This window comes from Diabrotica virgifera, chromosome 8 (assembly GCF_917563875.1).
Source record: "Diabrotica virgifera virgifera chromosome 8, PGI_DIABVI_V3a".
NCBI lineage: Eukaryota > Metazoa > Arthropoda > Insecta > Coleoptera > Chrysomelidae > Diabrotica > Diabrotica virgifera.
In genome coordinates this window covers 23979319-23994691 of record NC_065450.1, presented here as the reverse complement: position 1 = coordinate 23994691, position 15373 = coordinate 23979319, and the positions used below count along the sequence as shown (strand labels likewise).

General features: G+C 31.4%; 1 protein-coding gene across 2 annotated transcripts in view; it reads right to left on the bottom strand.

The window, feature by feature from the left end:
- Positions 1 to 13871, bottom strand: part of LOC126890685 (trace amine-associated receptor 1) — a 748386-nt gene extending 734515 nt beyond the window's left edge. The window contains exon 1 of one of the 2 annotated variants that reach the window (XM_050659809.1): positions 13580 to 13871. The gene's annotated coding sequence lies outside the window, so the exon portion shown is untranslated. Of the gene's footprint in view, positions 1 to 9233; positions 9288 to 13579 lie in introns of those variants that run through there. The other variant, XM_050659810.1, reaches the window with a different exon arrangement.
- Positions 13872 to 15373: the final 1502 nt, after the last annotated feature.

Below are 15373 nucleotides of genomic sequence, written 5' to 3'. Positions count from 1 at the left end.
GGTTTTATAAATAATTTTTAGTTACCAAAATGGAATCACCATTTGTGGAACGAAAAATTGTCTCCAGTTACTCAATATATGACCAAAGAATGTCTGATGGTTTACATAAACCGCCCTTACTCAAATGATCAACCCACGTGTACGTTGAAAAATCTTCGGATTGAATACTGGAGTCTTTCAATTTGGAGTCAGCCAAGTTCTCCAAACCATCATGCTCGAGGTCACTAATGTTTTTTTCATTCTAACTCTCATTGAAAACTTGAACATCCACAACTGTTTCGTTCTTAGAATCCAGCCTTTGGATCAATTGTCCAGAAAATGGTAAATCTGGAGTGTCGTCTGTTTCCACGTTCGAAAATTCTTTCCTTTGTCTTTGCTACTTTTATATAACTTTTATAAAACATAAAAATAAAGCTTTTTGTAAACACTTTAAAAAGATTTTAATGGGTTTTTTCCCGAAAGAGCTTCATTTTTTGGTAATATCACGTTGAAATATTTGATTTGAAGTTTGAAGGATAAGAGCGTCTTTTTCATGACCTACAAATTTGCTTTTACTGGTTCTATAGACTAAGAATATATAATTTTTTCGTTTTTTTATATGCTACATTTTTTCTAAGAATATTTTTCGATAAAATACTTACTTTTTGAGTATTTGCGAAAACCCGCCTGAAAACGTGTTTCTGTTTTTGTTGAAAAGTAAACATTTTTAGTCACAAATGACTCTAGTACTACTAAATTAACCTAGTTAGTACTAACGTAAGTTAAAAAACTCTATAGAACAAAATTTGCTTAAAGTTAGCCAGTTTATCTGTTTCCGGACTTATTTTAAACGTATATTTTTCACCCCCGAGAAGGAGGGACTTTCACCCCCCAAGTAAAAGCAACCAACGACACAAGTTCAACTTTGAAGTATAGGATGAGTAGAACCTAAATCCAAATTTTCATGCAATTATGAGTTGACTCTGAAAATTATACGGTATCGCCGTATTTTACGTTCATTTATTGGAGCTTTAAATTTTAAATTAAATTATTAAATTTTAAAGCTATTAGATTATGTATTGTAGAAAGGAACTACAACGTTAACAGGATTTTATTGTCTCATATGGTCAATGGACGTCTAAATTTGAAGAAACCGCGGAGTGCTACCATTTACATGGGTGCGTTTTTGAGAAAGGGGCGAATTAGTCCCTAGGCACAGGGCGAATTAGGGTGAGTTCTATGCACTTTTGGTAGAAACACGTCTACAGGAAAATTATTACAGGTTAAAATTACTATCGAATCATCACATTTTAAAGTCAAAAATATTTTTTTTACAAAAATAATGTTAAAAAGAAAAGCAAGAAAAAAACACGAAAGATAACAATTTTGTTGTTTGCCCCATAACTTTTTTTCACGTGGATATAGATATAGACATTGCTTCACAGAAAAAAAACTTCCATCCTTCTTCTTAAAAATGACGAGTTGCAGAAGTCTCTATGATTTACTGTTTCCAAAACATGATTTTTCAAAATTCGCCACTCACAGTGATTTTGGCCCATTTTCCTTGTTACTTCTCAAACATTGCTCTGTAACTTTTTTCTACGTAGATTTAGGTATATGCAATGTTACATTTAATATGAAGAAAAGTCAATTAACTTTAAAATGGTCTATTGTAGAAGGCTGTATGACTATTTTTAAGCAAGATATTGTTCCTCAAACTTTTATACTTTTAATGATTTTTGATATATTTTCGATTATTTTTAAATTTCCCATTATAACTTTTTTTCTTGTATATTTAGGTATATACATTGTACAATAAAAAAGAAAGCTTATTTTCTTTACTTTAAAATGGTATAATGTAAAAAGTTCTAGGACTATTTTTAAACAAAATATGCTTTTTTAAAATGTGACATATAATACACGTTCCCACTAAGTTGGAACCATATGGAAAACTTTTTTATTATTAACTTTATGAAAAAAAATTATTCTTTATAAAATGCTATGCATAGTCTAAAACCTAAGATGCAATCATCAGATATAAAATTTTATCAATAGTGTACGAGGTATGTTAAAAATATGAATTTCACTCAAGAGTAAAGTACCTTTTAGTTTCACAATATCGCAAAGTGTTATTAAGAAAAGTTATTTGGAATTAAAAATTATGTTATAATATGCAATTATATTCTTCTAATTGAAAAAAATAAAAAAAATTTAAAATTTTTTTTCAAATTACGGATACCCTCTTGGATATTCTACGGATATCTTGTTTAAAAATAGTCCTAGAATTTTTTTGTAATACGCCATTTTAAAGTCAAGGAAATAAGCTTTTTTATTTCACAATGTATATATCCAAATGTACAAGAAAAAAAGTCATAATAAGATATTTAAAAAATAATCATTACAAATATTAAAAATCATTAAAAGTATAAAACCTTGAAAAAGCATAACTTGCTTAAAAAGAGTTGTGTAAACTTATACAATAGACCATTTTAAAGGTAATTGACTTCTCTTCCTACTAAATGTACCATTGCATATACCTAGAAATGCGTAGAAAAAAGTTACAGAACAATGTTTGCGAAATAATGGGGAAAATGGCTCAAAAATGCTGTGAGTGACGAACTTTGGAAAATTCTATTTCGGAAACTGTAAATCCTAGAGACTGTTACCAAACTTTATTTTAAAGAGGAAGGATGGAAGTTATTATTTGCTAAAGCAATGCCTATACCTATATTCCTGTGGAAAAAAGTTATGGGGCAAAAAACAAAATTGCTTTCTTTCGTGTTTTTTTCTTGCTTTTCTTTTGAATATATTTTTGTAAAAAAAATATTTTTGACTTTAAAATGTAATATTTCAATAGAAAATTTAACCTAGAACAATTTTACTGTAGACGTGTTTGTACCATAAGTGCATAGAACTCTCCCTAATTCACCCTGTGCCTAGGGACTAATTCACCCCTTTCTCAAAAACGCACCAATTTAAATGGTAGCACTCCGCGGTTTTTTCAAATTTAGACATCCTTTGACAATTTGAGACAATAAAATCCTGTTAACGTTGTAGTTCCTTTTAGCTCTCTTATTTTGAATATAATCAATAGCCTATGTGTTTCTTTTTATCCTTTAAATTTGAATCAATAAAATAATTACATAATGGGTTATTTTATTTTTTAAATTTTAATAATTATAAAAATTTGTACTTTTTTGTAATGTATTTTTAAAACAAGTAATCATTTAAATAATTTTGTAACAATTTGTATTATTTAAGAATATAATAATTACATTTTTGTTTTGTAGTAAGTGTTTCTTAAGAATATTAAAGTAGAGTTTTAAAATATTGTATTGCAAATTAACATTATTAAATTGTTATTATTTGTGAAGTATTCTTTTTCTTTTTTCACACCCTTATGTATGTAAAAAAACTAAGGGACTTTCTGAAAGGTAAATCTAAATAGTTATAGTTAAAGAGCCAAATTGTTAGCGGCGGCTCTGGTCAGATCCACATCCAAAAACGGTACAACGCATGTTTAACGGAAATATTCACAACGTTATAAATATCACAGCCTTATACAATATACAATAAATTCAAAATATTTAAAGAAAACCACGGTAGACGTTGAAGGCACGAAAGAATGCGATACTTAAAAGTTGCATAAAGAATTCGGGATAGTTAACTCTGTTGCTGTTATCATTGACTCCGCCCACTATGCGCATTATCTTATCTTCTGTGTCTTTATAACGTGGACTTTAATAAATGAGTTCCCCTTCTTTTTGCTTTTTAAACCCGAAGGAAAGAGAAATCCCTAGGCTCAGTCGGGTTCAGCCTCTCAGTAACTTGTGAGCCACCCGGATGGCTAGACGCTCGCCTATTTAACTCTACTCAGAATTTCTCTCGAATGATTACATTCTCACTTCACGGCTCGCATTTTCTCATTATCATTACTCGGTTTTTCACGCGAATCACTCTTTTTCTCTCACTTTTTATTAATCACATACTCGGCCCTTAAATCGCGGTTTACTTTACTATCAGTTCTATGTACATAGCACATGTATGTATGTTGTATGTTTTTTTTGTTGTAGTAAACCCAATAATAATTATTATATTGTATAGTACTTGTAAATAATAGTGATTGTGTTAAATAAACTCATTATCCCATACGTATTTGAATCATTTCAACACCGATTTACACCTTGCTTCGACTCGACAAAGAATATCAGAGTCTAATTATATCAACCACTATAGAAGCTGGTTCCCCTCTTGTGTGAAGGACAAGAGATATTATCAGGTCCTTTTACCATTGATGAAGCGTCCTGCACAGCTTTTTCTGTATAAAAAAACTATGCCAAACATAATATATATTTACAAAATAAGAATTATATCGAATAATTACAAAGTTGTGACATTTTATATTTTACGCTATATTTATAGGAAATTTATCAAATTATAATGGTCATTGTTAATTATTTGGATAATATACGGTCATCTCTCTTGGACCATCACTCCTAGTGGATCACGGTCATATTGGACTCATAATATCTGCAGCCGATTCATCATTTTTGAAAATTATTCTTTTTTGAGGGAATTGTATCAGTTTTATTTGTTTTCATAATATCGTTTCTTCTTCTTAAAGTGCCATCTCCTCAAGGGATGTTGGCAATTGCAAACTCTTCTCTGTCTTCAGCTGTGAGAATTAAAATTAGAATTCGTATGTTCTCATTAGGTAGTTATTCAAAATTTAGCCCAGTCCATTGTCGGATGTTTCTTAGCCATGATAGCTTTTCCTTCCTAGTCTTCTCTTTTCCTCGATATTTCCTTTTACTATTAGTTGAGCATATTAATTGGGCATTATTTACTATTAGTTGAGCACTCACTATTTCTCAGTATGTGGCTTAGGTATTATGTTTTTCTAACTTTCACTGTGTTGAAAAATCCTCTTTCCTTGCCTATTCTATGCAGCACTTCTTCGTTTGAGGTACCATGTGATGTTCATGAAATTTTGAGGATTCTCTGGTAGATACAAGTTTCTTACGTTTGATGTTTTAAGGGTCCATGTCACAACTGCATGGAGAAGAGTTGACCAGACGTAGAATTTTGATAAACTAGACGAATTTTGAGTTTTATTCTAGACTCAAAAGAAATTTTTATTATTTTTTCGAAAGATTTAAAATTTTTATTATTTTTTCGAAAAGTAAACTGAAGAGCGCTTCTCTCGTTCCCATGCCGGCTCTGAATCCAAACTGATCGTATCCGATTATTGTTTCGCACTTTCTATAGATTCGATTATGTACGACTTTTAATAGGACTTTTACCGCATGACTCATAAGGCCTATAAGACGGAACTCGTTGCAGTGTTGTGGGTTTGGCTTTTTCGTTAGTCAGATTAATTGACTCTAGCCAGTCTTGGGGTATTTTTCCTGTATGATAAATGCCATTGAATAAAAGGACAAATATTTCGATATTTTCTTCACTGATTAATTTTATTGTTTATGAGTATATTCCATCTGGACCTGGTCTCTTATCTGTTTTGAGTTGATTCGTGACATTTATAATTTTAGATTTTAGAATTGCTGATCGTTTGTTGTTGTTGTCCAATCGTTTTGGTTCTGCTCGTATGCCTTAAAAAGAATATTGATATAGTTTTCCCATTCTTTCAGTTGATACTAGCAGTTTGCCATTCGTGTTCAACATGGTGTAGGTATATTCATTCAGCATCTATCAAGCATTCAGCGTCTATCGTTTACTTAACATACAGGGTAGCGAGAAAGTATGGAAACACGGTAATTTCTCGGAAACCGCTAGAACGATTTTTATGGATTTTGGTATGTAAGGGTCTTTTAATGTGGTCGATATTATAGTGGTAATTACGTTGTTGTCAAATCTTCCGTTTTTCTGGAAATCATGCTATATTCCCTATACTGAAATGCCGTATTGCTACATTTATTAAAAAAACAAATTATTATAAAAATTATTTTTTTGGCCAAATAATGTCTGTTTTAAATTCTTTGGATCATTGGGAACAGGAAAGGTTTTTCGTAACTTTCTTGTAAAGTTAATCGTTTCCGAGTTATAAACAATTTAAAACTGAAAAAAATCGAAAAATGATTTTTTAGATTCAAAAACACAACTAAATAATATTATTTTTGAAACAACGAAGTGCCTATATTCAAGTACAAACCTTATTCTATTAAATACCGATAAGTGATTTGGTCAAAAAATTTTTTTTTCTTGTGTTTTTGAACTTTGTGTTTTTTTTAACTTCTAAAATTTGTTTAATTTTTTTTGATAAATGTAGCAATAACTCCGAAATTACGGCATTTAGGTATAGGGAATAAAACATGAAAAATAATCAGTATTTTTTAAGGACTTCAAAACGTATAAAATATACAGGGTGTTCCATTTAAAATAAGAAAGTTTATTAGATTTACAGAAAAACTGAATATTTGACAACAATGTAAATACCACCATAATATCGGCCGCATTAGAAAGCCCTTATCCACCAAAAATCTATAAAAATCGTTTTAGCGGTTTCCGAGAAATTACCGTGTAGATTTATAACTCATTTATATACATTAGCACTTCGAGCCAAGCAGGCTCATGGCTTGGTTTACAATCTTCCTCCATTCTTGCTTGTTCTTCGTTTTTTCTTTCCAATTGTTTGCATTGAGATACTTCAGGTCATCATTAACTTCATGGCTCCATCTGGTCCTAAGTCTTCCTTTTCTCTTTTTACCACCTATTGTAGCGCTTAACATGATTTTAGGCATTCTAACTTGGGCCATTCTTTGGACATGTCCTAACCATCTAAGTCTTTGTGATCTTACAACTGCAATTATATTAGGCTCCTTATACAATTCTTCTAATTCCTTGTTTGTAACTCATTTATTTATATGAAACGTGTTGCCCTTTCTCGCTACGCTGTATATTTATAATTCATTTATGTATATTATGAAATGTGTTACCACAATCTCACAAAGCTACCTAAGATAATCTTCACTATGAACGAAACTTGAGGGTAACTACATATTTCCGTCACTTTTAATTTCACATTAAATTAATCTAATATAAAAAAATATTATATATGATTAGTACGATATAGTCTAGGCGCCAGAGGGGTCACCGTGTCATATTCAATTTTGATGGACAAACTCAACGGTTTCTTATGGATTTTTGGCTGCTGATTACGAATTTCGAGGAGGGATTTCGATCCGAGTGGTCAAAAAATTGTTATAAACAATTTAATTGTTTATAAATTGTTTATAAGGCTCTGGCTCATATACTAAAAGAGATAAAAAAAAAATGTTTTAAACAAAATTTATTCCTTAATAAAAAACGAAGAAAAAACCGTTTACTAAACCTAAATCTAACAATTAGAACTCAAGATATTGTAAAATTAGTGCACAATGCAAATTGCAAAATAAGTATTTTTCGAAGCTTTACCGATCGTAACTCGGCTTCTACGCATGCAAATAAGCTTTATAAGGTGTCCTTTTAAAGCTTAATTAACAGGCTTCCAAACAAAGTTTGTTAAATTACTTGATCTTCATTTGTTTTAAAGTTATACCCATTTGAAGTTACAATTTTCTTAAAAATACTGTACATTCATTTGTTTATAAGGGTTTCAAGCAAATTTGAGCTATAAACATTTTTACTTTAATGAACAATAATGATAGAAAAACTCAAAAGGAACAATTTGAGGTTACGAAAATGTTCATAAGTTTATTTTTGGCCAAGATATCGATATTTTAATGGCGCGCGCTATGATGCGCAAGATCGGCTCACCGCGTAAAGGTTCACGCACTAACTTCTCGATGCAAATTATAATTTCTATGCATACATACGTTAACTTCATTTTTCATTTTTGAAGATCCTAATAAAATTTTATCATATAATTCTTATAATTAAATCATCATACTGTACCTCGTATCACCTTTCATTCTATTTACATTGTCTTCTATTTTTTGCACTAAATGAGAAAAATATATTAAAAACTAGTATTTCAGAAGTATAACTAAAAAGTAAGTTGATATTATTTATTCATACTATTTTTACAAACATTTTTTTCATGCATCTGCAAATCTGCATAGAGATATACAGGGAATATCAGCTTTTTTACATCTGCATAAGTTCTTAGCGAAATTTTAACAGTTACATGGTGGTACAAGTCTGTTCTTGTAGGCAGTAAAACTAAAACTTTTTGAGGTTTTAGAGTCTAATTATCTATATAATATCCATATAAAGTGGATCTAGTTCTTTTGCAGCATCATCAAGGCCCGTCAATTGTGTGTATGCCGCCACATCATAAATGCTCGTTTTATATGCAATGATGATGCTGCAAAAGAACTCGATCCATGTTTATATGGATATAATATATTGGTTCATTTTCATGCGTAGAAGCCGAGTTACGATCGATAAAGCGTCGAAGAATACATACTTATTTGACTGTGAGCCAATCTTGCGCCTTATAGCGCGCCATTAAAATATCGACATCTTAGCAAAAAATAAACTTACGAACATTTTCGTAAGCTAAAATTGTTCCTTTGAGTTGTTTTATCATTATTGTTAATTAAAGTATAAATGTTTATAGCTCAAGTTTGCTTGAAACCTTTATAAACAAATTAATGTACATTTTTTTAAGAACATTATAACTTCAAACGGGTATAACTTTGAAACAAATGAAGATTATATAATTTAACAAAGCTTGTTTGGAAGCCTCTTAATTAAGCTTTAAAAGGACACCTTATAAGTCTCATTTGCATGCGTAGAAGCCGAGTTACGATCGGTATAGCTTCGAAAAATACTTATTTTGCAATTTGCAATTTGCATTGTGCACTAATTTTACAATATCTTGAGTTCTAATAGTCGGATTTAAGTTTAGTAAACGGTTGTTTCCTCGTTTTTTATTAGGGAACAAATTTTATTTGAAACATTTTTTTATCTCTTTTAAATTTATAAAAAATTAAATTGTTTATAACAATTTTTTGACCACTCGGATCGAAATCTCCCCTCAAAATTCATAATCAGCAGCCCAAAATCCATAAGAAACCGTTGAGTTTGTCCATCAGAATTGAAAATGACACGGTGCCCTCTATTTGGCGCCTAGAATAATAGTAACTGTAAAACCTAACCATTAAAATTTAATAAAACATTCACGTAAGTTGCGAAAATACATAGTACATTTTCAGAACATCGCTTTATAATAAAGTAATTTGTAAGCATTGTGCTATTCCAACTCTAAAAGTATCTCCTTAAGGTATACATACCAAATTACTCAGTTAAATTGTTCCATATTTGGCGTCATTCTCCAAGCTCTGGCGCATATATGCGGGCTTTTCCATTTTCTACCGTTTTACATTACTACACCGGAAGTATGTCCTGAGAAACCTTTTTATTGCGTCGGATGCAACACGATTTGTCTTCATATATGACCTCAATCTTCCCGTTCCAAAGTTCAATCAGAAGTACTGCTCTAAAATCGTCGAAATAGTACAAGCGATATATTATTCGACGCGCACTAGCAAGATAAGTACAAATATTTACTTCCGGTCTCATTTTACAGGAAAAAGTAAAAGGAACACAAGGTCCAGGAAGGCGAAGGATTTTCTGGCTGAAAAATCTACGTACCTACTTATTTCAACAGAACAACCACAACTTTTTTCAGAACAGCAATGTGCAAAGTAAAGATTCCGATGATATTTGATGTCCGTCCGTCTGTCTGCCTGTAAATACATCTCCTACGTTATTAGAACAGATATAATGACAAGTATGGTGTGTAATGAAAGGTTATAACCAAAAGGTGAGATTAAAGGTGAGAAATAAATTGGACCTCCAAAGTAGGTGCAGTTTTTGTTCACTTTTGGTTAAAATTTTGTAACTGCAAATAATATAGTGGCAGAAATAGCACATGTGATACAGAGATAGATGTGTATTGAAAATTCAAGATTGAAAATTTAGTTACAGTTTTCATGCCATTGTCGGTTAAAAAATTATGACCGGAAGTTTGACAAAAATGACTTAAAATTATTAAAATCGTATATCTATCGAATCAGAGTTACATTAAGAGTTCAAATATGAAGTTCTGGTTCTACTTCCAGTAACGTCGGATGAAAACCTGAGTCCGAAATCAAATCGCTTGGTATACGATATTACACGAAATATACCAAGTTATAATGTTTAACATTCACCTAATAGGACCTGGATCCCGCGTACCCAAAAAAAGTTGATTAATAGCAAGCTGAAAATTTGTTAATAGCTTAATGGGGTCTAGTCGGACCAACTTTGATGTGTGGGAACACTGGAACGGGAGAAGATTTAATTGTGGAACAGTTTACAGGTTTCGAACGTCAGACTACGAAAAGGTCCCATGTATTCTCTCGGACAAAACTTCCAATTGATTTGTTACCCTTTCATTAAACTCTCATGCAGAAATCAGACTGATATTTACCATTAATATAATTCCTGGCATTTGACATGTTCTACGTGCCAGACTTGTTAAAATGCCGAACATATTTGCCGTAGAAACATTTTTTCATATCTATATAAATAAAAATGAATGTTTGTATGCATGTATGTACCTTATAGACTCGCAAACTATGCATTTCATCATGTGATGACCTTAATCAAAATTGTTGTACATGAACCCGGGAAGGTTTCTGAGTTGGTACGAGTAACCTAGGTAAAAAGGGGGCTTGCCCTCCGATCATTATTTTTTATTTTTTTGGACAAACTTTTCTTTTTTAATTTTATATGATGTAGAACCAAAAGATACATACAATCCTAAATTTTCACTTTTTTAAATGTAAATGTTATTTTTTAATAGCCATTTAAATATTCAACATATTTATATAGATATAAATAAACTGGTGTGCAAAATTAACCGGACACATTAAAAATGGGTCATTTTTGATATCTCGAATTTCTTAAACCTGTTGTCCGATTTAAGTGATTTTTTAATATGTGATAACCTTATTCTTTGTCAATATCGCTGTAATAATATTGTGGCTAAACAGGTAAATTTTCATTGCATACCGGGTATACCAATGAAACTGTGTTTTTTTCTTAAACTTCGCATCACCCTGTGGAATAGTCTAGCATTTATAAAATACTCAAATTAAAACCCAACTATAGCCTTATGTTTTCTCAAAATTCTGTTTTTTGATTCATTCACTTAAGTAGGACCATAAAAAAATAAGGAAATTTATCAGCTAGCCATGTTCTTTATCAATACAGGGTGTTTCTAAATAAGTGAGACAAACTTTAAGGGGTAATTCTACATGAAAAAATAATGACAGTTTGCTTAATAAACCTATGTCCGCAAATGCTTCATTTCTGAGATAGAGGGTGTTGAAATTTTTCTTACAAACTGACGATTTATTTATTGCTTAAAAACCAGTTGGGATATGCGAATTAAATTTGGTAGGTTTTAAGAAGTAGTTATTGCACATTTTTTGACACACAAGTAAGAATTTAATATTCACCATTGGCGCGCATACGGGTAATATAAGCACTCATATTACCCGTATGCGCGCCAATGGTGAATATTAAATTCTTAATTGTATGTCAAAAAATGTGCAATAACTACTTCTTAAAACCCACCAAATTTCATTTGCATACCTCAACCGGCTTTAAAGTAATAAATAAATCGTCAGTTTGTAAGAAAACTTTCAATACCCGCTATCTCGGAAATGAAGCATTTGCAGACATATCGTTGATAAAACAAACTGTCATTATTTTTTTATGCAGAATTACCCCTTAAAGTTTGCCAATTATTATTTAAAAACACGCTGATGTAAAAACACACAACATAAGCGAATTAATCGAAAAACAAAATGTTGAGAAGACATGAAGTTATAGTTGGATTTTAATTTCAGTATTTTATAAATGCTAGAATATTCCACAGGTTGATGCGAACTTTGAGAAAAAAACACAGGTTGATTGATACACCCGGTATACAATGAAAATTTAACTGTTTAGCAACAGTACTATTACAGAGATATTGCTAAAGAATAAGGCTATAATATATTAAAGAATCACTTAAATCGGACAACCGGTTTAGGAAATTCGATACATTAAAAATGGCCCATTTTTAAAGTGTCCGGTTAATTTTGCACGCCAGTGTATATAAAATTCTCCGGTCGCAGTGTTTGTTGCCATACTTCTCCGAAACGACTTGATCGATTTTTATGAAATTTGGCAGATATATTCGACCTGACGCGGAGTAGCATGTTATCTATATTTCATATCCGTACGTCATAAGGGGGTTGCGTATGACGTCATAACTCTCACAATAATGACGTGAAAAATATGAAATTAAGTAGGTATACTTCTTGCTGAATTCCGAGCAGAACCGTACTAAAATTTTATCTCTAGCGCAATCGGTGCAATTTCGGTGTCCGAAATACAATATCTTAAGCTGTAGAAATATTCTGAGGACAGAAGAAGAACGAGCAACAAATTTCATCGAAGAAAAGTGCAACTGTTTAACTTTTGGACTTAAATTGGGCAAAATATGAATTTTTTAATTTTTCGAAATTATCAAAAAATATCTCTGAACCGAATTTTTCTGACTAACGACAGTCAGGAGAATATTTTTGAGCACACGAAAAGAACAAGCAACACATTATAAAATTTTATTTAATTGTGTTTGATTTTATTTAATTTAAGTATTTTACTTTTTTTCGTTTATTTGATTTCATTTTTAATTCCATTTATTTTTTTAATTATATTTCATTTTATTATCTTATTTATTTGTATTAGATTCTATTTACTTTTATTTAATTTAATTTTTATTTTTATTTATTTATTATTTCTATTTGATTTTATTCAATTTTATGAACTTTTATTTAATTTTATTTCATTTTATTCAATGATATTTAATTTTAATTTAATTTTATTTTGATTAATCAACAACTATATAGTTGGAAAACTCCGAATCCGATTATAAATACAGGGTTGGTTTGATGTAGATAAAATAAAGCTGTTATATTCATTGTAAAATAAACAAATTTAAGATTGTAAATGTTGCACTGCAAACTTTATTTTGTTACTTCTAACTAAACTTTATTACTTCAAACGTCATGTGTAATTAATTAAAAATAATAATAAAACCTCGTCCACATCGAGCATTTTTGTTTATTTATTACGAATTCCTTTTGTTTATTTTAAGTTTATTGTATATAAAGTTCGTTTTTACCTATTGAGGCAGTACGAAGTCTGCCGGGTCAGCTAGTATTATATAAAAGTTGATATTGAATAAACTTAAAAACAACCTGCTAGTTTTCACAATTGTAAACTTGTCAGGATGATACGTTCCACAATTATAATCACGTTTCACAATTAAAACTTCCCCTGTTCCAGTGTCTCCATACATCAAAGTTTGTCCGACTAGACACCGGTAAGCTATTAACAAATTTTCAGCTTGCTATTAATTAACCTTTTTTTGGTACGCGGGATCCAGGCCTATAACTGTAAAGCATTACCACTAAAATATACTAAAACCTTCACGTAAGTTACGAAAATAGTACATTTTCAGAACATCGCTCGATAATAGAGTAATTTGTAAGCATTGTGCAATTCTAACTCTAAAACTATCTCCTTAAGGTATACATACCAAATTACTCAGTTAAATTGTTCCATATTTGGCGTCATTCTCCAAGCTCTGGCGTATAGATGCGGGATTTTCCATTTTCTACCGTTTTCCATTACTACACCGGAAGTATGTCCTGACAAACTTTTTAATTGCGTCGGATGCAACACGATTTGTCTTCATTTGTTGTAATTCTGGTGGCAGACTGCTCCAGAATTGTGAATCGTTCAACTTTGTCACGTACAATATGTAACTCTCATCGGTTGAAAGTGTGGAAATATTTTAGATTCCTTTCTGCGTTCCGAAATTAAATCTGTAACAATAAGTTTTTTATTAATATTGGAAATTCATAAAAGGGCCTAGCCGGGTAAAATAATGAAAAATGCCCAAACTAGATTCGAATTTTATATAGGCCACCATTTAGCTCATACAGAGAAACTCACTGTCTGAAATTTTTAGCCCCCAAGTGGTCACCTGACCCACCTAGAGCCTAGTTAGGCTTTTTATGTTTTTATTTTCCATCTCAGCCGCATCGAGAGCTAGCGAAAAACTTTAAATAAAAAAGTTGTAGGTTTCAAAAAGTTCTGTCCGAATTTTTTTTTTATTTTTGGGGGGAAATTTAAATTTAAGGACGATTTTAAAATTTTAAATGTGCATAAAAAAATAACTAAGACATTCGTTTTCACGAAAAAAATTTATAACGTGTATTTTTGTATAATGTATTACCCTGAATTTTTCCAGATTTTTAAAATTGGTGAAACGTACTTTTAAAAATAAAAAACCGCATTTTTTTTTGCTTTTTGATACAATTTTATACATGGTGTTTAAAGAAAGGTAACACCGTCACTAGGACAGATAAAAAACTGAAAAAAAATTGGGGTTTGCTTAATAAAAAAATTTTGTAATGCGATCCATTTTCAAGATACAGGGCGTTAAAGAAAACAAAATTTTTCACATTTTTTACGATTTTGCCGAAACTACTGGCAACATACTCCATTACGTTTAAATTGATTTAAATACACAACAACACAATTCTAAAAGTCAAGTTGATATAAACAGCACTTACAAAGAATAGACCTAGTTCTATGCACTTGTTTGTAGCATTCCAACGGCACATGTTTCGGTACAAACCCGTGCACATTTCGGAGGTTGGCTCTTTTAAATCAACATCTTCTTGGAACCAAATATGTATTACCGTTTCGGTGTCTATTTCAAAACCGCACTGTCTTGAAATGAACACGTAACGGAAATACCGTTTCCGGTAACACGCTTCCGGTCTAGTCGTCTCACTGCAGCTAGTTGTGGTGATGTCCGGTAGATGCGACAGGAACGCATAGTGTGACAAATCTCACAAAGTCGTGAGTTGTCGTCATCACATCGAACCGTAGCGTTTCCACCGTATCCGGTCTAACCGCATAATGTGACATCGCACTTAAAGGACCGTACGAAAGTTATACGAAATATCCCGATTTACATAGAAAATTAGTTCTATAATTAGGATCTAGTTAAGATCGGATTTAAGCAGGTCCTGCTAACTTACAAATTTTCAACAATAGAACGTTTCTAAGATGGGATCATGGGGGATCATTTTTATCATTTTATTATCATTTTTAAAATGCCAATCGGATAATGAAGTCACTATATTCGTGAATCTTGTATAATAGTCTAAGAGCTGGGAGCAGATTTTGCGCGTGATAAGTAATATGGAAAAACTATATGGGGATATGTTGAACTAGTTGTGTGCATTACTTTACCCAACGGCCGGAAACCAGAGTGGGGACCGAGGGTGGATGTAAGGGGTCAAAGTCGGGGTTTTTA